The following is a 26421-nucleotide window of genomic DNA, read 5'->3' on the forward strand; positions in this document are numbered from 1 at the left end:
CACACAGACAGACAGACAGACAGACACACACACACACACACACACACACACACACACACACACACACACACACACACACACACACACACACACACACACACACACACACACACACACACACACACACACACACACACACAGAGAGAGAGAGACCTGAGCAGAGGTGGTCAGCATTTTCTTTAATAAAAAAGATAGATTAGGAGTTAGATAAACTTGGATTTTTTGTCAGGAACACATACTGGATTCTACCCTCTACAACAGGGGTGTCAAAGTCAAATGGACGGAGGGCCAAATAAAAAAATCAGCTACAAGACGAGGGCCGGACTGTTCGAATGTTCATTGAAAAATTTTTAAATGACGCATATAGTCTAGTGAACCTAATTGAACCTACTGAAAACCTAACAAATATATTACAATATGATCAGATAAATAAAGCAATATTTTCTTATGGCTCTGTCAGTAATCTTTAATTTTCAACAGACACAAAAGACAAATTTCCTTTATATAAATATCCCCATAACATGAACATTAAATGAAAGAAACCGGTATTCAAGGCACCATCAGTAGACTATATTTTCTATTTTAGCAAAAGTGGGCTAAATTTACTTCAAAGAAAAAACAATAATAGCAATTTTCTATCATCCACTCAACTGAAATATTTTTAAAATATAATTGGATTGAAATACAAAAAAATAAAGTGCAAAAATCTATTAATCAAAAACAACACTTTGTTTAAGGAGAAGTAACATGCAGTGAAAACAAATATTAAATTTTAACTTTTAAACTTGAACTGAGTAAAAACTCTAAATATGTGATTGCACAGTAATGTTCACTTGTTTGAGGTTGAGGGTGATACTTGGTGGTGTCCCATCTTTTCCACAAGTTCATCAATGTTCGGGGTAAGGCTCTGAGCTGAAGAAATCCTCAGAATTGAGTGGAGGTGTTCAGCAGTAAGTCGACTTCTGTGTGATGTTTTGTTCAGGTTCATCAAAGAAAACAGTTGTTCACACAGGTATGTGCTGCCAAACATAGACAACGTTTGAGCAGCCTGGATGCGCAGCTGGGGCATTGTGCCGGGGAGGAAACGGGCGAACTCCGCAGCACCCACTGCCGCATATTTTGCCCTCAGTGCATCATTGCATTGGAGGTCAATCAACTCCATTTGGAGGTTTGGTGGTGAGCTTTCCACGTCAACAGCAAATGGGTTACCGAGCAGTTCCAACCTGCTTTTTTGTGCTTCAAAGTCAGCAAATCGGCGTCGAAAGTCAGCGGCAAGCATACCTATTTTATCAGCCAACTGTGTGCTCGGGAACGCACTGGTAGAGAGCTTCTCTTTCATGGTCTGGCAGCTGGGAAAGTGGCTCAAATTTTCTTTCCGCATCTGCGTCTCCCACAGAGTCAGTTTGGTTTTAAATGCCTTCACTGTACTGTACATATCAGAGATGACACGATCCCGACCCTGCAGCTGCAAGTTTATTGCATTCAGATGACTCGTAATGTCACACAGAAAAGCCATTTCACACAGAAACATTTCGTCTCGGAGTTGTGTTGTGTCTTTCCCTTTGCTGTCCAAGAACAGACAAATCTCCTCACGAAGCTCGAAACATCTTTGAAGCACCTTTCCCTGGCTTAGCCATCGCACCTCTGTGTGATAAGGCAAATCACCATGCTCCGTTTCTAACTCCGTCAGAAATGCCTTGAACTGGCGGTGATTCAAACCTTTGGCTCTGATAAAGTTAACTGAGCGCGTGATGATGCTCATTACATGCTCCATTTTCAAGGCTTTACCGCACAACGCTTCCTGGTGTATGATACAATGATAAGCTGTCAGCTCACCTGTCGCGTTTTCCTCTTGCATCTTTTCCCGTATCTTCGCCACCAGTCCGCTCCTGTGTCCACACATCGCAGGTGCTCCGTCGGTTGTCAAACCCACGAGTTTTTCCCAAGGCAGCTCCATCTCATTTACACATCTTGACACCTCTTCATACAAATCATGCCCCGTAGTTGTGCCATGCATAGGACGTAAAGCCAAAAACTCCTCTGTCACGCTTAGGTTGGAGTCCACTCCGCGGATGAAAATTGACAACTGGGCAATGTCAGAAATGTCGGTGCTCTCATCCACAGCCAAGGAATATGCAATAAAATCTTTTCCCTTTTTCACAAGCTGCTCTTTTAGATTGATGGACAACTGGTCTACTCTCTCGGCAATGGTGTTTCTGCTCAGACTCACATTTAAAAAGAGTTGCCTTTTTTCTGGGCAAACTTCGTCACAAACTTTAATCATGCAGTTTTTGATGAAATCCCCCTCCGTAAATGGCCGGGCTGATTTAGCGATCTCTTCTGCCAAAATAAAACTGGCCTTGACAGCAGCCTGGCCTTGTGATTTGGCTTTTTTGAACAGAGCCTGTCGAGATTTGAGGCCTCGTTTTAATTCCTCTGCCTTTTGTAGCCTTTGTTCCATGTCCATATTCTTGTTTTTGTCCGCGTGTTTCGTTTCATAATGTCGTCTCAGATTATACTCTTTCAGTACCGCCACACTTTCTCCACACAGAAGACACACAGGTTTTCCAGCTACCTTCGTGAACATATACTCCGACTCCCACCTTGTTTGAAACCCCCGGTTCTCAGTATCCACCTTCCGTTTTGCCATTTTTGATGGGTATCTGAAAGTTAATTTTACTGTGATGCTGACGACTGCTGTGCCAATAAATATTGAAATGAAGCAGCCTACTGCTCGGTGCGTCACCTTTGCATTGTGGGAAATGTAGTATTGGTGCGTGTAAAAGATCTGCGGGCTGCCGGCTTGCTGCGGGCCGGTTCTAATAATAAATCAAGATCATCCCAGGGGCCGTAAAAAACCTTCTTGCGGGCCGGATGTGGCCCGCGGGCCTTGACTCTGACATATGTGCTCTACAACATAACCCCTACTTCAAATCAAATCTTAAAACCTACAACCTGATTTTGGACGGAATTACGGAATCAACTGGAAGGTTCACAACTACCAAGGATTTATGACCCTATACAGCAAATTCTCTGGAAAACAACAGAAACCTGAAAATACCATCCAACCTGGAACTGAGTGAGTAATGTTTAGTCTGAAACTATATCTTATTTCCAGAAGCCAAGAAGAAAAATACACAACATTACTTTATAAGGACTGAATTCTAACATAATTCTGCCAAGCTTGATACAGCTTCAACTAGCACTGACGTGTCAAGTGAGAGGTGTCAAAGCCCATTAGCCCAACAATGGCAGGAGAGTCACACAGTCTACCCCAACCAAATGGAGAGGCCTTAGAAGCTGCCTCCCGCTGTTCAGAGGTAATTAAAATACAGTACCCTGTGCATGTAAAGAATGATAAGGCAAGAAAAGATTACAAAATGAAGCTCTTTATGGAAAATCAAGAGACACTTTTTGCTGACTATTACAAAAATGGGAACATCAGCAACCTTATCTTCCACACAAACCATCCCCTGGCATGGCACAGTGCTATATTAGCACACTACCCCTTTGGTAAGAGAGGGGGGGTTAACGAAGGGTGGAAACTCAGAATACTTGATAACGAGGACTCTGAGTCAGGTAATATACATATCTATAAGTCCGGAACAGTAATGGTACAGGGTAACCCAAACAGTTTCAGCTGGACTTTCACCTAATCAAAGAATTAGCCCAGCAGGAGAAGCTCTCCCTTGATAAAGATACCCCCACCCCGAGCGGGTCAGACCAGACCTCTTCATTATGTAACCCCACAGACGAGCAACCCCCAGCGGAGAGTCAACCTCCCAGCACAGATTACCACTCCCTCATTGAAATGAAGGACAAATTCACCCTGCTGGAGGTAAGACAGGTGGAGCTGGAACAGCAGGTAATTACACTTCAGTCAGCACAGACCCAGACAACAGTCCAGCACAACAACACCCCCTTAACCAGACCCGGAGAGCTGGAGGTGGACAGAGACATATCTGCACTCTGGACTGTGGTGAGACAACTTCAACAGGAGCAAGAGCAGAATCAGGAGAAGAACAGAGCATTAGAGGAGAGGATCAGACTGCTGGTAGAGGAGAGGTTGAGGGGGATGGAGGAGAGGGTGAGGGGGACGGAGGAGAGGTTGAGGGGGACGGCGTGTGACAGAGAACAACCCACTAGAGAGGTGGCCACCCCCACAGAGAAGCCAGCAGAACAGCCCACCTCAGCACCTGACAAAAGTCTCGACACCACAGCAGAACAGTCCACACCAGACCCTGACCATAGAGTTGAAATCACAGCAGAACAGTCAAATGAAGAACCACAAGCCCAGCGGCTCTCACCCCCTCTGAGCATCCCCCCTGTCAGCCACCCTGATAGCCCTTCTGACAACCCCCTCACACCCACTGAGGACAAACACAAGACACAGATTGTACTACTTATGGACTCAAATGGGAAATATATAGAAGAAAAAAAACTTTTTCCCAAACACAGTGTGTTTAAACTCTGGTGTCCAAACACCCAGCGCGCACTCGACCTTCTGTCTGAGAACCAACTAGGTTCACCCAGCCACATAATAATACACACAGGCACAAACGACCTGAGAGCACAGCAGGAAAGGGTGGCCACAGCACTGAAGGGAGTGATTGAAAAGGCTTCTTCTACTTTCCCCAACGCACAAGTGGTTATCTCCACCCTGCTACCACGAAAAGACTTCCACCCTGCCACAATACAGCGGGTAAACGCAAGTATTTCCCGTGACTGTGCCTCAAAACCAAATGTTTTCCTGGCCCACCACTCCACCCTGGACTTGAACAGCCTCTATGACCAGGTCCACCTCTACAAGGCAGCAGTGCCCACCTTTGCCCGGACTCTAAAGGACATCGCTCTCAAACGTATCCCCAACACTTCACACAGGAGCAACAGATCAATAGACACCCCACCCAGACCAGCGAGACACCCTCCCAGACCTGCAGGACCCCCCCCCCCCCCCCCCCCCGGACCTACACATAGAGGACCCACGCCAAGAGGAATTACATCCAGACCACAGTACACCCAGACACATCCACACCCCCACCCCAACCAATCAACACCCCCCCACGTCAACCATGCCCACACCCCATTTAGGCCCCCTCAGATCAGACCTATGCCACTCCTGCCCACCCCATGCACCCCACCACCGCAAAGAGGGCCTCAACATGGAAGCCACACATACGCCGAGGTAGTGAGCGGGCAAACAGTCCCAACCCCCACTCTCACACTCGCCCAAGCCAATGGCATGTACCAGATGCTCAGCAGGCTCTGCTCACACTTACTGGCCTGAGGCCAAACCACGACCAACAACATTGGACACTCTATGGAACAAAAAGCCTTCACTATATCATCCTGGAATATCCAAGGCCTGAGGTCATCTGCCTTTGGCCTAAAGAGCAGAAACCCGGACTTCACCAAATAAATCGGTAATACAGACATTGTCATCCTGCAAGAAACCTGGTATAGAGGAGACGGACCCACTGGTTGCCCTCTAGGTTACAGAGAGCTGGTAGTCCCATCCACCAAACTACCAGGTGTGAAACAGGGAAGGGACTCAGGGGGTATGCTAATTTGGTATAGAGCAGACCTAACTCACTCCATTAAATTAATCAAAACAGGAACATTCTACATTTGGCTAGAAATTCAAAAGGAAATTATCCTAACAGAGAAAAATGTCCTCCTGTGTGCTACCTATATCCCCCCCACTAGAATCCCCATATTTTAATGAAGACAGCTTCTTCATCCTGGAGGGGGAAATCAATCATTTCCAGGCCCAGGGACATGTACTAGTCTGTGGCGACCTAAATGCCAGAACCGGACAAGAACCTGACACCCTCAGCACACAGGGGGACAAACACCTGCCTGGAGGTGACAGCATTCCCTCCCACATATGCCCCCCTAGGCACAACTATAACAACATAACCAACAAAAACGGGTCACAACTCCTGCAGCTCTGTCGCACGCTGGGTATGTACATAGTCAACGGTAGGCTTCGAGGGGACTCCTATGGTAGGTACACCTATAGCTCATCTCTTGGCAGTAGTACTGTAGACTACTTTATCACTGACCTCAACCCAGAGTCTCTCAGAGTGTTCACAGTCAGCCCACTGACACAGTCAGCCCACTGACACCCCTATCAGACCACAGCAAAATCACAGTAACATTAAGAAATGCTATAGATGGAAGGAATGCAGTTTGGAAACCTACCAAAAAACAATTAGGCAACAACAAATTCAATCCCTTTTAGACAATTTCCTGGGTAAAACGTTCCACTGTAATAGTGAAGGTGTAAACTTGGCAGTAGAACATCTTAACAGTATATTTGACCTCTCAGCTTCCCTATCAAATCTAAAAATCTCAAATAGAAAACCAAAGAAAATTAACAATAATGACAAATGGTTTGATGAAGAATGCAAAAATCTAAGAAAGAAATTGAGAAACCTGTCCAACCAAAAACATAGAGACCCGGAAAACCTGAGTCTACGCCTTCACTATGGTGAATCACTAAAACAATACAGAAATACACTACGGAAAAAGAAGGAACAGCAAGTCAGAAATCAGCTCAATGCAATTGAAGAATCCATAGACTCTAACCACTTCTGTGAAAATTGGAAAACACTAAACAAACAACAACACAAAGAATTATCTATCCAAAATGGAGATGTATGGGTAAACCACTTCTCCAATCTTTTTGGCTCTATAACAAAGAATAAAGAGCAAAAACATATACATGATCAAATACAGATCTTAGAATTAACTATTAAAGACTACCAGAACCCACTGCATTCTCCAATTACATTGAATGAGTTACAGGACAAAATAAAAACCCTCCAAACCAAAAAGGCCTGCGGTGTTGATGGTATCCTCAATGAAATGATCAAATATACAGACAACAAATTCCAATTGGCTATACTAAAACTCTTTAACATCATACTTAGCTCTGGCATCTTCCCCAATATTTGGAACCAAGGACTGATCACCCCAATCCACAAAAGTGGAGACAAATTTGACCCCAATAACTACCGTGGAATATGTGTCAACAGTAACCTTGGGAAAATCCTCTGCATTATCATTAACAGCAGACTCGTACATTTCCTCAATGAAAACAATGTACTGAGCAAATGTCAAATTGGCTTTTTACCAAATTACCGTACAACAGACCATGTATTCACCCTACACACCCTAATTGACAACCAAACAAACCAAAACAAAGGCAGTCTTCTCATGCTTTGTTGATTTCAAAAAAGCCTTCGACTCAATTTGGCATGAGGGTCTGCTATACAAACTGATGGAAAGTGGTGTTGGGGGTAAAACATACGACATTATAAAATCCATGTACACAAACAACAAGTGTGCGGATAAAATTGGCAAAAAACACACACATTTCTTCACACAGGGTCGTGGGGTTAGACAGGGATGCAGCTTAAGCCCCGCCGTCTTCAACATATATATCAACGAATTGGCGCGGGCACTAGAAAAGTCTGCAGCACCCGGCCTCCCCCTGCTAGAATCCGAAGTCAAATGTCTGCTGTTTGCTGATGATCTGGTGCTTCTGTCACCAACCAAGGAGGGCCCACAGCAGCACCTAGATCTTATGCACAGATTCTGTCAGACCTGGGCCCTGACAGTAAATCTCAGTAAGACCAAAATAATGGTGTTCAAAAAAAAGGTCCAGTCACCAGGACCACAAATACAAATTTGATACACACTAATCATCAAAATCCAGAAAAGAGCCGTTAAATTCTACAACCACCTAAAAGGAAGTGATTCACAAACCTTCCATAACAAAGCCATCACCTACAGAGAGATGAACCTGGAGAAGAGTCCCCTAAGCAAGCTGGTCCTGGGGCTCTGTTCACAAACACAAACACACCCTACAGAGCCCCAGGACAACAGCACAATTAGACCCAACCAAATCATGAGAAAACAAAAAGATAATTACTTGACACATTGGAAAGAATTAACAAAAAAACAGAGCAAACTAGAATGCTATTTGGCCCTATACAGAGAGTACACAGCAGCAGAATACCTGACCACTGTGACTGACCCAAAATTAAGGAAAGCTTTGACTATGTACAGACTCAGTGAGCATAGCCTTGCTATTGAGAAAGGCCGCCATAGGCAGACATGGCTCTCAAGAGAAGACAGGCTATGTGCTCACTGCCCACAAAATGAGGTGGAAACTGAGCTGCACTTCCTAACCTCCTGCCCAATGTATGACCATATTAGAGAGACATATTTCCCTCAGATGACACAGATCCACAAAGAATTCGAAAACAAATCCAATTTTGAAAAACTCCCATATCTACTGGGTGAAATTCCACAGTGTGCCATCAGAGCAGCAAGATTTGTGACCTGTTGCCACGAGAAAAGGGCAACCAGTGAAGAACAAACACCATTGTAAATACAACCCATATTTATGCTTATTTATTTTATCTTGTGTCCTTTAACCATTTGTACATTGTTAAAACACTGTATATACAGTGCCTTGCGAAAGTATTCGCCCCCCTTGAACTTTGCGACCTTTTGCCACATTTCAGGCTTCAAGCATAAAGATATAAAACTGTATTTTTTTGTGAAGAATCAACAACAAGTGGGACACAATCATGAAGTGGAACGACATTTATTGGATATTTCAAACTTTTTTAACAAATCAAAAACTGAAAAATGAGGCGTGCAAAATTATTCAGCCCCTTTACTTTCAGTGCAGCAAACTCTCTCCAGAAGTTCAGTGAGGAGCTCTGAATGATCCAATGTTGACCTAAATGACTAATGATGATAAATACAATCCACCTGTGTGTAATCAAGTCTCCGTATAAATGCACCTGCACTGTGATAGTCTCAGAGGTCCGTTAAAAGCGCAGAGAGCATCATGAAGAACAAGGAACACACCAGGCAGGTCCGAGATACTGTTGTGAAGAAGTTTAAAGCCGGATTTGGATACAAAAAGATTTCCCAAGCTTTAAACATCCCAAGGAGCACTGTGCAAGCGATAATATTGAAATGGAAGGAGTATCAGACCACTGCAAATCTACCAAGACCTGGCCGTCCCTCTAAACTTTCAGCTCATACAAGGAGAAGACTGATCAGAGATGCAGCCAAGAGGCCCATGATCACTCTGGATGAACTGCAGAGATCTACAGCTGAGGTGGGAGACTCTGTCCATAGGACAACAATCAGTCGTATATTGCACAAATCTGGCCTTTATGGAAGAGTGGCAAGAAGAAAGCCATTTCTTAAAGATATCCATAAAAAGTGTTGTTTAAAGTTTGCCACAAGCCACCTGGGAGACACACCAAACATGTGGAAGAAGGTGCTCTGGTCAGATGAAACCAAAATTGAACTTTTTGGCAACAATGCAAAACGTTATGTTTGGCGTAAAAGCAACACAGCTCATCACCCTGAACATTTCATCCCCACTGTCAAACATGGTGGTGGCAGCATCATGGTTTGGGCCTGCTTTTCTTCAGCAGGGTCAGGGAAGATGGTTAAAATTGATGGGAAGATGGATGGAGCCAAATACAGGACCATTCTGGAAGAAAACCTGATGGAGTCTGCAAAAGACCTGAGACTGGGACGGAGATTTGTCTTCCAACAAGACAATGATCCAAAACATAAAGCAAAATCTACAATGGAATGGTTCAAAAATAAACATATCCAGGTGTTAGAATGGCCAAGTCAAAGTCCAGACCTGAATCCAATCGAGAATCTGTGGAAAGAACTGAAAACTGCTGTTCACAAATGCTCTCCATCCAACCTCACTGAGCTCGAGCTGTTTTGCAAGGAGGAATGGGAAAAAATGTCAGCTTCTCGATGTGCAAAACTGATAGAGACATACCCCAAGCGACTTACAGCTGTAATCGCAGCAAAAGGTGGCGCTACAAAGTATTAACTTAAGGGGGCTGAATAATTTTGCACGCCCAATTTTTCAGTTTTTGACTTGTTAAAAAAGTTTGAAATATCCAATAAATGTCGTTCCACTTCATGATTGTGTCCCACTTGTTGTTGATTCTTCACAAAAAAATACAGTTTTATATCTTTATGTTTTAAGCCTGAAATGTGGCAAAAGGTCGCAAAGTTCAAGGGGGCCGAATACTTTCGCAAGGCACTGTATATAATATGACATTTGTAATGTCTTTATTGTTTTGAAACTTCTGTATGTGTAATGTTTACTGTTAATTTTTATTGTCTTTCACTTTATACATTAACTTTATATATTATCTACCTCACTTGCTTTGGCAATGTTAACACATGTTTCCCATGCCAATAAAGCCCTTGAATTGAATTGAATTGAGAGAGGGAGGTCATGCCTAATCACCGACAAGAGCTAGAGGGGCGTAATTTGGCAGGGGTGCCTTGAGGGTAAACTCACCATGAAGAGCAGGAGGGGCAGGATTTGGCAGGGGTGTTTAGGGTGGCTGTGTTGAGTGGAAAACATTCTCTCTGCCTCGATCCGCTCCCTTAGTGTGAAGCTGGTGCTGGCAGCGCTGTCGGCAGGCGCCGTTGTTGCCGTGACGCCTGGCGGCAGCGCTTGGCAGCATTGCTCTGATTAGACACCTCTCCTGGGTTGGCTGTCACACTGAATAAACCTGCTGCCACACAAACACACAAGCACTTACACAAACATACACGTGCGCTTACACACACACACTTACACATACACACAAATGCAAACACCTTGCTGTGAGCGATTGAGACTGAAACAACAGCAAGCGAGAGCACTTACTGGACCACGTGTCTCCAGCCAGCTCACACTCTTTCTCCATCTCTTCATAACTATACCTCTCCATCTCTCCATAACTATACCTCTCCATCTCTCCATAACTATACCTCTCAATCTCTCATCTGTCCATAACTATACCACTCCATCTCTACATAACTATAACTCTCCATCTCCACATAACTATACCTCTCTATCTCTCCATAACTATACCTCTCCATCTCTCATCTCTCCATAACTATACCTCTCCATCTCTCCATAACTATACCTCTCCATCTCTCCATAACTATACCTCTCCATCTCTCCATAACTATACCTCTCAATCGCTCATCTGTCCATAACTATACCACTCCATCTCTACATAACTATACCTCTCTATCTCTCCATAACTATACCTCTCCATCTCTCATCTCTCCATAACTATACCTCTCCATCTCTCCATAACTATACCTCTCCATCTCTCCATAACTATACCTCTCCATCTCTCCATAACTATACCTCTCAATCGCTCATCTGTCCATAACTATACCACTCCATCTCTACATAACTATACCTCTCCATCTCTCCATAACTATACCTCTCCATCTCTCCATAACTATACCTCTCAATCTCTCATCTGTCCATAACTATACCACTCCATCTCTTCATAACTATACCTCTCCATCTCTCCATAAATATACCTCTCCATCTCTCATCTCTCCATAACTATACCTCTCCATCTCTCCAACTCTCCATAACTATACCTCTCCATCCCTCCATAACTATACCTCTCCATCTCGCCATAACTATAACTCTCCATCTCTCATGTCTCCATAACTATACCTCTCCATCTCTCCATAACTATACCTCTCTATCTCTCATGTCTCTATAACTATACCTCTCCATCTCTCCATAACTATACCTATCCATCTCTCATGTCTCCATAACTATACCTCTCCATCTCTCCATCTCTCCATAACTATACCTCTCCATCTCTCATGTCTCCATAACTATACCTCTCCATCTCTCCATAACCATACCTCTCCATCTCTCCATCTCTCCATAACTATATCTCTCCATCTCTCCATAACTATACCTCTCAATCTCTCCATAACTATACCTCTCCATCTCTCCGTACCTATACCTCTCCATCTCTCATCTCTCCGTACCTATACCTCTCCATCTCTCATCTCTCCGTAACTATATCTCTCCATCTCCCCTTACTTATACCTCTCCATCTCTCCATACTTATACCTCTCCATCTCTCCGCACCTATACCTCTCCATCTCTCATCTCTCCATAACTATACCTCTCCATCTCTCCATAACTATACCTCTCCATCTCTCCATAACTGTACCTCTCCATCTCTCCATAACTATACCTCTCCATCTTTCATCTCTCCATAACTATACCTCTCCATCTCTCATCTCTCTTTAACTACACCTCTCCATCTCTCCATAACTATACCTCTCCATCTCTCCATAACTATACCTCTCATCTCTCCATAACTATACCTCTCCATCTCTCCATAACTATACCTCTCCATCTCTCATCTCTCCATAACTATAGCTCTCATCTCTCCATAACTATACCTCTCCATCTCTCCATAACTATACCTCTCCATCTCTCCATCTCTCCATAACTATACCTCTCCATCTCTCCATAACTATACCTCTCCATCTCTCCATAACTATACCTCTCCATCTCTCCATACTTATACCTCTCCATCTCTCCGCACCTATACCTCTCCATCTCTCATCTCTCCATAACTATACCTCCCCATCTCTCCATAACTATACCTCTCCATCTCTCCATAACTGTACCTCTCCATCTCTCCATAACTATACCTCTCCATCTTTCATCTCTCCATAACTATACCTCTCCATCTCTCATCTCTCTTTAACTACACCTCTCCATCTCTCCATAACTATACCTCTCCATCTCTCCATAACTATACCTCTCCATCTCTCCATAACTGTACCTCTCCATCTCTCATCTCTCCATAACTATAGCTCTCTCCATCTCTCATCTCTCCATAACTATACCTCTCCATCTCTCCATAACTATACCTCTCCATCTCTCCATAACTATACCTCTCCATCTCTCCATCTCTCCATAACTATACCTCTCCATCTCTCCATAACTATACCTCTCCATCTCTCCATAACTATACCTCTCCATCTCTCCATAACTATACCTCTCCATCTCTCCATAACTATACCTCTTCATCTCTCCATAACTATACCTCTCCATCTCTCCATCTCTCCATAACTATACCTCTCCATCTCTCATGTCTCCATAACTATACCTCTCCATCTCTCCATAACTATACCTCTCCATCTCTCATCCCTCCATAACTATACCTCTCCATCACTCCATCTCTCTGTAACTATACCTCTCCATCTCTCCATAACTATACCTCTCCATCTCTCCATCTCTCCATAACTATATCTCTCCATCTCTCCATAACTATACCTCTCAATCTCTCCATAACTATACCTCTCCATCTCTCCGTACCTATACCTCTCCATCTCTCATCTCTCTGTACCTATACCTCTCCATCTCTCATCTCTCCGTAACTATATCTCTCCATCTCCCCTTACTTATACCTCTCCATCTCTCCATACTTATACCTCTCCATCTCTCCGCACCCATACCTCTCCATCTCTCATCTCTCCATAACTATACCTCTCCATCTCTCCATAACTATACCTCTCCATCTCTCCATAACTATACCTCTCAATCTCTCATCTGTCCATAACTATACAACTCCATCTCTACATAACTATACCTCTCCAACTCTACATAACTATACCTCTCCATCTCTCATCCCTCCATAACTATACCTCTCCATCTCTCCATAACTATACCTCTCCATCTCTCATCCCTCCATAACTATACCTCTCCATCTCTCCATAACTATACCTCTCCATCTCTCCATAACTATACCTCTCCATCTTTCATCTGTCCATACCTATACCTCTCCATCTCTCCATACCTATACCTCTACATCTCTCCATAACTATACCTCTCCATCTCTCCATAACTATACCTCTCATCTCTCCATAACTATACCTCTCCATCTCTCCATCTCTCCACAACTATACCTCTCCATCTCTCATGTCTCCATAACTATACCTCTCCATCTCTCCATAACTATACCTCTCCATCTCTCCGTCTCTCCATAGCTATACCTCTCCATCTCTCCATAACTATACCTCTCTATCTCTCCATAACTATACCTCTCCATCTCTCCATAACTATACCTCTCCATCTCTCCATAACTATACCTCTCTATCTCTCCATAACTATACCTCTCCATCTCTCCATAACTATACCTCTCCATCTCTCCATAACTATACCTCTCCATCTCTCCATCTCTCCACAACTATACCTCTCCATCTCTCCGTCTCTCCATAACTATACCTCTCCATCTCTCCATAACTATACCTCTCCATCTCTCCGTCTCTCCATAACTATTCCTCTCCATCTCTCCATAACTATACCTCTCCATCTCTCCGTCTCTCCATAACTATTCCTCTCCATCTCTCCATCTCTCCGTCTCTCCATAGCTATACCTCTCCATCTCTCCATAACTATACCTCTCTATCTCTCCATACCTATACCTCTCCATCTCTCCATAACTATACCTCTCCATCTCTCCATAACTATACCTCTCCATCTCTCCATAACTATACCTCTCCATCTCTCCATCTCTCCACAACTATACCTCTCCATCTCTCCGTCTCTCCATAACTATACCTCTCCATCTCTCCATAACTATACCTCTCCATCTCTCCATAACTATACCTCTCCATCTCTCCATAACTATACCTCTCCATAAATATACCTCTCCATCTCTCCACAACTATACCTCTCCATCTATCCATAACTATACCTCTCCATCTCTCCATAACTATACCTCTCCATAAATATACCTCTCCATCTCTCCATAACCATACCTCTCCATCTCTCATCTCTCCATAACTATACCTCTCCATCTCTCCATAACTATACCTCTCCATCTCTCCATAACTATACCTCTCCATAAATATACCTCTCCATCTCTCTATAACTATACCTCTCGATCTTTCCATCTCTCCATAACTTTCCCTCTCTTGATGTTTATCTTGCAGTCTTACTTTCTCTTTCTTCTTGCCTGCATCTCTCAATTCAATTCAATTCAAGGGGCTTTATTGGCATGGGAAACGTGTTAACATTGCCAAAGCAAGTGAGGTAGATAATATACGAAAGTGAAATAAACAATAAAAATTAACATTAAACATTACACATTCAGAAGTTTCAATACAATAAAGACATCTCTCTCTCTGTCCACCATTCCCTTCTCTCAGCCCATTTCTGTCTCTCTCTCTCTCTGTCCACCATTCCCTTCTCTCAATCCATTTCTGTCTCTCTCTCTCTCTGTCCACCATTCCCTTCTCTCAGCCCATTTCTGTCTCTCTCTCTGTCCACCATTCCCTTCTCTCAGCCCATTTCCATCTCTCTCTCTCTGTCCACCATTCCCTTCTCTCAGCCCATTTCTGTCTCTCTCTCTCTCTGTCCACCATTCCCTTCTCTCAGCCCATATCTGTCTCTCTCTCTCTCTGTCCACCATTCCCTTCTCTCAGCCAATATATGTCTCTTTCTCTCTGTCCACCATTCCCTTCTCACAGCCCATTTCTCTCTCATTTCTCTCTCTCTCTCTCTGTCCACCATTCCCTTCTCTCATCCCATTCTGTCTCTCTCAGCTCTCTGTCCACCATTCCCTTCTCTCAGCCCATTTCTGTCTCTCTCTCTCTCTGTCCACCATTCCCTTCTCTCAGCCCATTTCCGTCTCTCTCTCTCTCTCTCAGTCCACCATTCCCTTCTCTCAGCCCATTTCTGTCTCTCTCTCTCTCTCAGTCCACCATTCCCTTCTCTCAGCCCATTTCTGTCTCTCTCTCTCTCTCTGTCCACCATTCCCTTCTCTCAGCCCATTTCTCTCTCTCTCTCTGTCCACCATTCCCTTCTCTCTGCCCATTTCTGTCTCTCTCTCTCAGTCCACCATTCCCTTCTCTCAGCCCATTTATGTCTCTCTCTCTCTCGGTCCACCATTCCCTTCTCTCAGCCCATTTCTGTCTCTCTCTCTCTCGGTCCACCATTCCCTTCTCTCAGCCCATTTCTGTCTCTCTCTCTCTCTGTCCACCCTTCCCTTCTCTCAGCCCATTTCTGTATCTCTCTCTGTCCACCATTCCCTTCTCTCAGCCCATTTCTGTCTCCCCCTCTCTCTGTCCACCATTCCCTTCTCTCAGCCCATTGTATCTCTCTCTCTCTCTCTCTCTCTCTGTCCACCATTCCCTTCTCTCAGCCCATTTCTGTCTCTCTCTCATTCTGTCCTCCATTCCCTTCTCTCAGCCCATTTCTGTCTCTCTCTCATTCTGTCCTCCATTCCCTTCTCTCAGCCCATTTCTGTCTCTCTCTCTCTGTCCTCCATTCCCTTCTCTCAGCCAATATCTGTCTCTCTCTCTCCGTCCTCCATTCCCTTCTCTCAGCCCATTTCTGTATCTCTCTCTGTCCACCATTACCTTCTCTCAGCCCATTTCTGTCTCTCCCTCTCTCTGTCCACCATTCCCTTCTCTCGGCCCATTTCGCTCTCTCTCTCTCTGTCCACCGTTCCCTCTCTCATAACATTTCTGTCTCTCTCTCTCTCTGGCCACCATTCCCTTCTCTCAGCCCATTTTCCCTCTCTCTCTCTCTCTGTTCTCCATTCCCTTCTCTCAGCCCATTTCTCTCGCTCTCTCTCTCTCTCTCTGTCCACCATTCCCTTCTCTCAGCCCATTTCTGTCTCTCTCTCTCTCTGTCCTCCATTCCCTTCTCTCAGCCCATTTCTGTCTCTCTCTCTCTATGTCCTCCATTCCCTTCTCTCAGCCCATTTCTGTCTCTCTCTCTCTCTCTCTCTCTCCCTGTCCACCATTCCCATCTCTCAGCCCATTTCTGTCTCTCTCTCTCTCTCTGTCCTCCATTCCCTTCTCTCAGCCCATTTCTGTCTCTCTGTCTCTCTCTCTGTCCACCATTCCCTCTCTCAGACCATTTCTGTGTCTCTCTCTCTCTGTCCACCATTCCCTTCTCTCAGCCAATTTATGTCTCTCTCTCTCTCTGTCCTCCATTCCCTTCTCTCAACCCATTTCTGTCTCTCTCTCATTCTGTCCTCCATTCCATTCTCTCAGCCCATTGTCTCTCTCTCTCTCTGTTCTCCATTCCCTTCTCTCAGCCCATTTCTGTCTCTCTCTCTCTCTCCCTCTCTCTCTCCCTCTCTCTCTCTCTGTCCACCATTCCCTTCTCTCAACCTATTTCCGTCTCTCTCTCTCTCTCTCTCTCTCAACTTTCTGTCCACCATTCCCTTCTCTCAGCCCATATCTGTCTCTCTCTCTCTCTGTCCGCCATTCCCTTCTCTAAGCCCATTTCTGTCTCTCTCTCTCTCTCTCTCTGTCCACCATTCCCTTCTCTCAGTCCATTTCTGTCTCTCTCTCTCTCTCCTCCATTCCCTTCTCTCATCCCATTTCTGTCTCTCTCTCTCTCTGTCCTCCATTCCCTTCTCACAGCCCATTTCTGTCTCACTCTCTCTCTCTCTCTCTCTCTCTCTCTCTCTGTCCACCGTTCCCGTCTCTCAGCCCAGTTCTCTCTCTCTCTCTCTCTCTCTCTCTCTCTCTCTCTCTCTCTCTCTCTCTCTGTCCACCGTTCCCTCTCTCATAACATTTCTGTCTCTCTCTCTCTCTGTCCACCATTCCCTTCTCTCAGCCCATTTCTGTCTCTCACCTCTCTCTGTCCACCATTCCCTTCTCTCAGCCCATTGTATCTCTCTCTCTCTCTCTCTCTCTCTGTCCACCATTCCCTTCTCTCAGCCCATTTCTGTCTCTCTCTCATTCTGTCCTCCATTCCCTTCTCTCAGCCCATTTCTGTCTCTCTCTCATTCTGTCCTCCATTCCCTTCTCTCAGCCCATTTCTGTCTCTCTCTCTCTGTCCTCCATTCCCTTCTCTCAGCCAATATCTGTCTCTCTCTCTCCGTCCTCCATTCCCTTCTCTCAGCCCATTTCTGTATCTCTCTCTGTCCACCATTACCTTCTCTCAGCCCATTTCTGTCTCTCCCTCTCTCTGTCCACCATTCCCTTCTCTCGGCCCATTTCGCTCTCTCTCTCTCTGTCCACCGTTCCCTCTCTCATAACATTTCTGTCTCTCTCTCTCTCTGGCCACCATTCCCTTCTCTCAGCCCATTTTCCCTCTCTCTCTCTCTCTGTTCTCCATTCCCTTCTCTCAGCCCATTTCTCTCGCTCTCTCTCTCTCTCTCTGTCCACCATTCCCTTCTCTCAGCCCATTTCTGTCTCTCTCTCTCTCTGTCCTCCATTCCCTTCTCTCAGCCCATTTCTGTCTCTCTCTCTCTATGTCCTCCATTCCCTTCTCTCAGCCCATTTCTGTCTCTCTCTCTCTCTCTCTCTCTCCCTGTCCACCATTCCCATCTCTCAGCCCATTTCTGTCTCTCTCTCTCTCTCTGTCCTCCATTCCCTTCTCTCAGCCCATTTCTGTCTCTCTGTCTCTCTCTCTGTCCACCATTCCCTCTCTCAGACCATTTCTGTGTCTCTCTCTCTCTGTCCACCATTCCCTTCTCTCAGCCAATTTATGTCTCTCTCTCTCTCTGTCCTCCATTCCCTTCTCTCAACCCATTTCTGTCTCTCTCTCATTCTGTCCTCCATTCCATTCTCTCAGCCCATTGTCTCTCTCTCTCTCTGTTCTCCATTCCCTTCTCTCAGCCCATTTCTGTCTCTCTCTCTCTCTCCCTCTCTCTCTCCCTCTCTCTCTCTCTGTCCACCATTCCCTTCTCTCAACCTATTTCCGTCTCTCTCTCTCTCTCTCTCTCTCAACTTTCTGTCCACCATTCCCTTCTCTCAGCCCATATCTGTCTCTCTCTCTCTCTGTCCGCCATTCCCTTCTCTAAGCCCATTTCTGTCTCTCTCTCTCTCTCTCTCTGTCCACCATTCCCTTCTCTCAGTCCATTTCTGTCTCTCTCTCTCTCTCCTCCATTCCCTTCTCTCATCCCATTTCTGTCTCTCTCTCTCTCTGTCCTCCATTCCCTTCTCACAGCCCATTTCTGTCTCACTCTCTCTCTCTCTCTCTCTCTCTCTCTCTCTCTGTCCACCGTTCCCGTCTCTCAGCCCAGTTCTCTCTCTCTCTCTCTCTCTCTCTCTCTCTCTCTCTCTCTCTCTCTCTCTCTCTGTCCACCGTTCCCTCTCTCATAACATTTCTGTCTCTCTCTCTCTCTGTCCACCATTCCCTTCTCTCAGCCCATTTCTGTCTCTCACCTCTCTCTATCCACCATTCCCTTCTCTCAGCCCATATCTCTCTCTCTCTCTCTCTGTCCTCCATTCCCTTCTCTCAGCCCATTTCTGTCTCTCTCTCTTTCTCTCTCTCTGTCCACCATTCCCTTCTCTCAGTCCATTTCTGTCTCTCCCTCTCTCTGTCCTCCATTCCCTTCTCTCATCCCATTTCTGTCTCTCTCTCTCTGTCCTCCATCCCCTTCTCTCAGCCCATTTCTGTCTCACTCTCTCTCTCTCTCTCTCTCTCTCTCTCTCTCTGTCCACCATTCCCATCTCTCAGCCCATTTCTCTCTCTCTCTCTCTCTCTCTCTCTCTCTCTCTCTGTCCACCGTTCCCTCTCTCATAACATTTCTGTCTCTCTCTCTCTCTCTGTCCACCATTCCCTTCTCACAGCCCATTTCTGTCTCTCTCTCTCTCTATCCACCATTCCCTTCTCTCATCCCATTTCTGTCTCTCTCTCTCTCTGTCCTCCATCCCCTTCTCTCAGCCCATTTCTGTCTCACTCTCTCTCTCTCTCGCTCTCTCTCTCTCTCTCTCTCTGTCCACCATTCCCGTCTCTCAGCCCATTTCTCTCTCTCTCTCTCTCTCTCTCTGTCCACCGTTCCCTCTCTCATAACATTTCTGTCTCTCTCTCTCTCTGGCCACCATTCCCTTCTCTCAGCCCATTTTCTCTCTATCTCTCTCTCTGTTCTCCATTCCCTTCTCTCAGCCCATTTCTGTCTCTCTCTTTCTCTCTCTCTGTCCACCATTCCCTTCTCTCAGTCCATTTCTGTCTCTCTCTCTCTCTGTCCTCCATTCCCTTCTCTCATCCCATTTCTGTCTCTCTCTCTCTCTGTCCTCCATCCCCTTCTCTCAGCCCATTTCTGTCTCTCTCTCTCTCTCTCTCTCTCTCTCTCTCTCTCTCTCTCTCTCTCTCTCTCTCTCTGTCCACCATCCCGTCTCTCAGCCCATTTCTCTCTCTCTCTCTCTCTCTCTCTCTCTCTCTGTCCACCGTTCCCTCTCTCATAACATTTCTGTCTCTCTCTCTCTCTGGCCACCATTCCCTTCTCTCAGCTCATTTTCTCTCTCTATCTCTCTCTGTTCTCCATTCTCTTCTCTCAGCCCATTTCTGTCTCACTCTCTCTCTCTCTCTCTCTCTCTCTCTCTCTCTCTCTCTCTCTCTCTCTCTCTCTCTCTCTCTCTCTCTGTCCACCATTCCCGTCTCTCAGCCCATTTCTCTCTCTCTCTCTCTCTCTCTCTCTCTCTCTCTCTCTCTCTGTCCACCATTCCCTTCTCTCAGCCAATTTCTGTCTCTCTCTCTCTCTCTCTATCCACCATTCCCTTCTCTCATCCCATTTCTGTCTCTCTCTCTCTCTGGCCACCATTCCCTTCTCTCAGCCCATTTTCTCTCTCTCTCTCTCTCTGTTCTCCATTCCCTTCTCTCAGACCATTTCTGTCTCTCTCTCTCTCTCTCTGGCCACCATTCTCTTCTCTCAGCCCATTTCTCTCTCTCTCTCTCTCTGTTCTCCATTACCGTCTCTCGGCCCATTTCTGTCTCTCTCTCTCTCTGTCCACCATTCCCTTCTCTAAGCCCATTTCTGTCTCTCTCTCTGTCCACCATTCCCTTCTCTCTGCCCATTTCTGTCTCTCTCTCTCTGTCCACCATCCCGTCTCTCAGCCCATTTCTCTCTCTCTCTCTCTCTCTCTGTCCACCGTTCCCTCTCTCATAACATTTCTGTCTCTCTCTCTCTCTGGCCACCATTCCCTTCTCTCAGCTCATTTTCTCTCTCTATCTCTCTCTGTTCTCCATTCCCTTCTCTCAGCCCATTTCTGTCTCACTCTCTCTCTCTCTCTCTCTCTCTCTCTCTCTCTCTCTCTCTCTCTCTCTGTCCACCATTCCCGTCTCTCAGTCCATTTCTCTCTCTCTCTCTCTCTCTCTCTCTCTCTCTGTCCACCGTTCCCTCTCTCATAACATTTCTGTCTCTCTCTCTCTCTGTCCACCATTCCCTTCTCTCAGCCCATTTCTGTCTCTCTCTCTCTATCCACCATTCCCTTCTCTCATCCCATTTCTGTCTCTCTCTCTCTCTCTCTGGCCACCATTCTCTTCTCTCAGCCCATTTCTCTCTCTCTCTCTCTCTGTTCTCCATTACCTTCTCTCGGCCCATTTTTGTCTCTCTCTCTCTCTGTCTCTCTCTCTCTGTCCACCATTCCCATCTCTCAGCCAATTTCTGTATATCTCTCTCTCTCCACCATTCCCTTCTCTAAGCCCATTTCTGTCTCTCTCTCTCTCTCTCTCTCTCTGTCCACCATTCCCTTCTCTCAGTCCATTTCTGTCTCTCTCTCTCTCGGTCCACCATTCCCTTCTCTCAGCCCATTTCTGACTCACTCTCTCTCTCTCTCTCTCTCTCTCTCTCTCTCTCTCTCTGTCCACCATTCCCGTCTCTCAGCCCATTTCTCTCTCTCTCTCTCTCTCTCTCTGTCCACCGTTCCCTCTCTCATAACATTTCTGTCTCTCTCTCTCTCTGTCCACCATTCCCTTCTCTCAGCCCATTTCTGTCCCTCTCTCTCTCGGTCCACGATTCCCTTCTCTCAGCCCATTTCTGACTCACTCTCTCTCTCTCTCTCTCTCTCTCTCTCTCTGTCCACCATTCCCGTCTCTCAGCCCATTTCTCTCTCTCTCTCTCTCTCTCTCTCTCTCTCTCTCTGTCCACCATTCCCTCTCTCATAACATTTCTGTCTCTCTCTCTCTCTGTCCACCATTCCCTTCTCTCAGCCCATTTCTGTCCCTCTCTCTCTCTCTATCCACCATTCCCTTCTCTCAGCTAATTTCTGTCTCTCTCAACTTTCTGTCCACCATTACCTTCTCTCAGCCCATATCTGTCTCTCTCTCTCTCTCTGTCCTCCATTCCCTTCTCTCATCCCATTTCTCTCTCTCTCTCTTTCTCTCTCTCTGTCCACCATTCCCTTCTCTCAGTCCATTTCTGTCTCTCTCTCTCTCTCTGTCCTCCATTCCCTTCTCTCATCCCATTTCTCTCTCTCTCTGTCCTCCATCCCCTTCTCTCAGCCCATTTCTGTCTCACTCTCTCTCTCTCTCTCGCTCTCTCTCTCTCTCTCTCTGTCCACCATTCCCGTCTCTCAGCCCATTTCTCTCTCTCTCTCTCTCTCTCTCTCTCTCTCTCTCTCTCTCTCTGTCCACCATTCCCTCTCTCATAACATTTCTGTCTCTCTCTCTCTCTGTCCACCATTCCCTTCTCTCAGCTCATTTCTGTCCCTCTCTCTCTCTCTATCCACCATTCCCTTCTCTCAGCTAATTTCTGTCTCTCTCAACTTTCTGTCCACCATTACCTTCTCTCAGCCCATATCTGTCTCTCTCTCTCTCTCTGTCCTCCATTCCCTTCTCTCAGCCCATTTCTGTCTCTCTCTCTTTCTCTCTCTCTGTCCACCATTCCCTTCTCTCAGTCCATTTCTGTCTCTCTCTCTCTCTCTGTCCTCCATTCCCTTCTCTCATCCCATTTCTCTCTCTCTCTCTCTGTCCTCCATCCCCTTCTCTCAGCCCATTCTGTCTCTCTCTCTCTCTCTCTCGCTCTCTCTCTCTCTCTCTCTGGCCACCATTCCCTTCTCTCAGCTCATTTTCTCTCTCTATCTCTCTCTGTTCTCCATTCCCTTCTCTCAGCCCATTTCTGTCTCACTCTCTCTCTCTCTCTCTCTCTCTGTCCACCATTCCCGTCTCTCAGCCCATTTCTCTCTCTCACTCTCTCTCTCTCTCTGTCCACCATTCCCTCTCTCCTAACATTTCTGTCTCTCTCTCTCTCTGGCCACCATTCCCTTCTCTCAGCCCATTTTCTCTCTCTCTCTCTCTCTCTCTGTTCTCCATTCCCTTCTCTCAGCCCATTTCTGTCTCTCTCGCTCTCTCTCTCTCTCTCTCTCTCTCTCTCTCTCTCTGTCCACCATTCCCGTCTCTCAGCCCATTTCTCTCTCTCTCTCTCTCTCTCTCTCTCTCTCTCTCTCTGTCCACCATTCCCTCTCTCATAACATTTCTGTCTCTCTCTCTCTCTGGCCACCATTCCCTTCTCTCAGCCCATTTTATCTCTCTTTCTCTGTTCTCCATTCCCTTCTCTCAGACCATTTCTGTCTCTCTCTCTCCCTCTCTCTGGCCACCATTCTCTTCTCTCAGCCCATTTCTCTCTCTCTCTCTCTCTGTTCTCCATTACCTTCTCTCGGCCCATTTCTGTCTCTCTCTCTCTCTGTCCTCCATCCCCTTCTCTCAGCCCATTTCTGTCTCACTCTCTCTCTCTCTCGCTCTCTCTCTCTCTCTCTCTCTCTCTGTCCACCATTCCCGTCTCTCAGCCCATTTCTCTCTCTCTCTCTCTCTCTCTCTCTCTCTCTCTCTCTCTCTCTCTCTCTCTCTGTCCACCATTCCCGTCTCTCAGCCCATTTCTCTCTCTCTCTCTCTCTCTCTCTCTCTCTCTCTCTCTGTCCACCGTTCCCTCTCTCATAACATTTCTGTCTCTCTCTCTCTCTGTCCACCATTCCCTTCTCTCAGCCCATTTCTCTCTCTCTCTCTCTGTCCACCATTCCCTTCTCTCAGCCCATTTCTGTCCCTCTCTCTCTCGGTCCACCATTCCCTTCTCTCAGCCCATTTCTGACTCACTCTCTCTCTCTCTCTCTCTCTCTCTCTCTGTCCAGCATTCCCGTCTCTCAGCCCATTTCTCTCTCTCTCTCTCTCTCTCTCTCTCTCTCTCTCTCTCTCTCTCTCTCTCTCTGTCCACCATTCCCTCTCTCATAACATTTCTGTCTCTCTCTCTCTCTGTCCACCATTCCCTTCTCTCAGCCCATTTCTGTCCCTCTCTCTCTCTCTATCCACCATTCCCTTCTCTCAGCTAATTTCTGTCTCTCTCAACTTTCTGTCCACCATTACCTTCTCTCAGCCCATATCTGTCTCTCTCTCTCTCTGTCCTCCATTCCCTTCTCTCAGCCCATTTCTGTCTCTCTCTCTTTCTCTCTCTCTGTCCACCATTCCCTTCTCTCAGCCCATTTCTCTCTCTCTCTCTCTCTCTCTCTCTCTCTCTCTCTCTCTCTCTCTCTCTGTCCACCATTCCCGTCTCTCAGCCCATTTCTCTCTCTCTCTCTCTCTCTCTCTCTCTCTGTCCACCGTTCCCTCTCTCATAACATTTCTGTCTCTCTCTCTCTCTGTCCACCATTCCCTTCTCTCAGCTCATTTCTGTCTCTCTCTCTCTGTCCACCATTCCCTTCTCTCAGCCCATTTCTCTCTCTCTCTCTCTCTGTTCTCCATTACCTTCTCTCGGCCCATTTCTGTCTCTCTCTCTCTCTGTCTTTCTCTCTCTGTCCACCATTCCCATCTCTCAGCCAATTTCTGTATATCTCTCTCTCTCCACCATTCCCTTCTCTAAGCCCATTTCTGTCTCTCTCTCTCTCTCTCTGTCCACCATTCCCTTCTCTCAGTCCATTTCTGTCTCTCTCTCTCTCGGTCCACCATTCCCTTCTCTCAGCCCATTTCTGACTCACTCTCTCTCTCTCTCTCTCTCTCTCTCTCTCTCTGTCCACCATTCCCGTCTCTCAGCCCATTTCTCTCTCTCTCTCTCTCTCTCTCTCTCTCTCTCTCTCTGTCCACCGTTCCCTCTCTCATAACATTTCTGTCTCTCTCTCTCTCTGTCCACCATTCCCTTCTCTCAGCCCATTTCTGTCCCTCTCTCTCTCGGTCCACCATTCCCTTCTCTCAGCCCATTTCTGACTCACTCTCTCTCTCTCTCTCTCTCTCTCTCTCTCTGTCCACCATTCCCGTCTCTCAGCCCATTTCTCTCTCTCTCTCTCTCTCTCTCTCTCTCTCTCTCTCTCTGTCCACCATTCCCTCTCTCATAACATTTCTGTCTCTCTCTCTCTCTGTCCACCATTCCCTTCTCTCAGCCCATTTCTGTCCCTCTCTCTCTCTCTATCCACCATTCCCTTCTCTCAGCTAATTTCTGTCTCTCTCAACTTTCTGTCCACCATTACCTTCTCTCAGCCCATATCTGTCTCTCTCTCTCTCTGTCCTCCATTCCCTTCTCTCAGCCCATTTCTGTCTCTCTTTCTCTCTCTCTGTCCACCATTCCCTTCTCTCAGTCCATTTCTGTCTCTCTCTCTCTCTCTGTCCTCCATTCCCTTCTCTCATCCCATTTCTGTCTCTCTCTCTCTCTGTCCTCCATCCCCTTCTCTCAGCCCATTTCTGTCTCACTCTCTCTCTCTCTCGCTCTCTCTCTCTCTCTCTCTCTCTGTCCACCGTTCCCTCTCTCATAACATTTCTGTCTCTCTCTCTCTCTGTCCACCATTCCCTTCTCTCAGCCCATTTCTGTCCCTCTCTCTCTCGGTCCACCATTCCCTTCTCTCAGCCCATTTCTGACTCACTCTCTCTCTCTCTCTCTCTCTCTCTCTCTCTGTCCACCATTCCCGTCTCTCAGCCCATTTCTCTCTCTCTCTCTCTCTCTCTCTCTCTCTCTCTGTCCACCGTTCCCTCTCTCATAACATTTCTGTCTCTCTCTCTCTCTGTCCACCATTCCCTTCTCTCAGCCCATTTCTGTCCCTCTCTCTCTCGGTCCACCATTCCCTTCTCTCAGCCCATTTCTGACTCACTCTCTCTCTCTCTCTCTCTCTCTCTCTCTCTGTCCACCATTCCCGTCTCTCAGCCCATTTCTCTCTCTCTCTCTCTCTCTCTCTCTCTCTCTCTCTCTCTGTCCACCATTCCCTCTCTCATAACATTTCTGTCTCTCTCTCTCTCTGTCCACCATTCCCTTCTCTCAGCCCATTTCTGTCCCTCTCTCTCTCTCTATCCACCATTCCCTTCTCTCAGCTAATTTCTGTCTCTCTCAACTTTCTGTCCACCATTACCTTCTCTCAGCCCATATCTGTCTCTCTCTCTCTCTGTCCTCCATTCCCTTCTCTCAGCCCATTTCTGTCTCTCTCTCTTTCTCTCTCTCTGTCCACCATTCCCTTCTCTCAGTCCATTTCTGTCTCTCTCTCTCTCTCTGTCCTCCATTCCCTTCTCTCATCCCATTTCTGTCTCTCTCTCTCTCTGTCCTCCATCCCCTTCTCTCAGCCCATTTCTGTCTCACTCTCTCTCTCTCTCGCTCTCTCTCTCTCTCTCTCTCTCTGTCCACCGTTCCCTCTCTCATAACATTTCTGTCTCTCTCTCTCTCTGTCCACCATTCCCTTCTCTCAGCCCATTTCTGTCCCTCTCTCTCTCGGTCCACCATTCCCTTCTCTCAGCCCATTTCTGACTCACTCTCTCTCTCTCTCTCTCTCTCTCTCTCTCTGTCCACCATTCCCGTCTCTCAGCCCATTTCTCTCTCTCTCTCTCTCTCTCTCTCTCTCTCTCTGTCCACCATTCCCTCTCTCATAACATTT

The sequence above is a fragment of the Oncorhynchus clarkii genome, chromosome 7, assembly GCF_045791955.1.
Source record: "Oncorhynchus clarkii lewisi isolate Uvic-CL-2024 chromosome 7, UVic_Ocla_1.0, whole genome shotgun sequence".
In the NCBI taxonomy this organism is placed as follows: domain Eukaryota; kingdom Metazoa; phylum Chordata; class Actinopteri; order Salmoniformes; family Salmonidae; genus Oncorhynchus; species Oncorhynchus clarkii.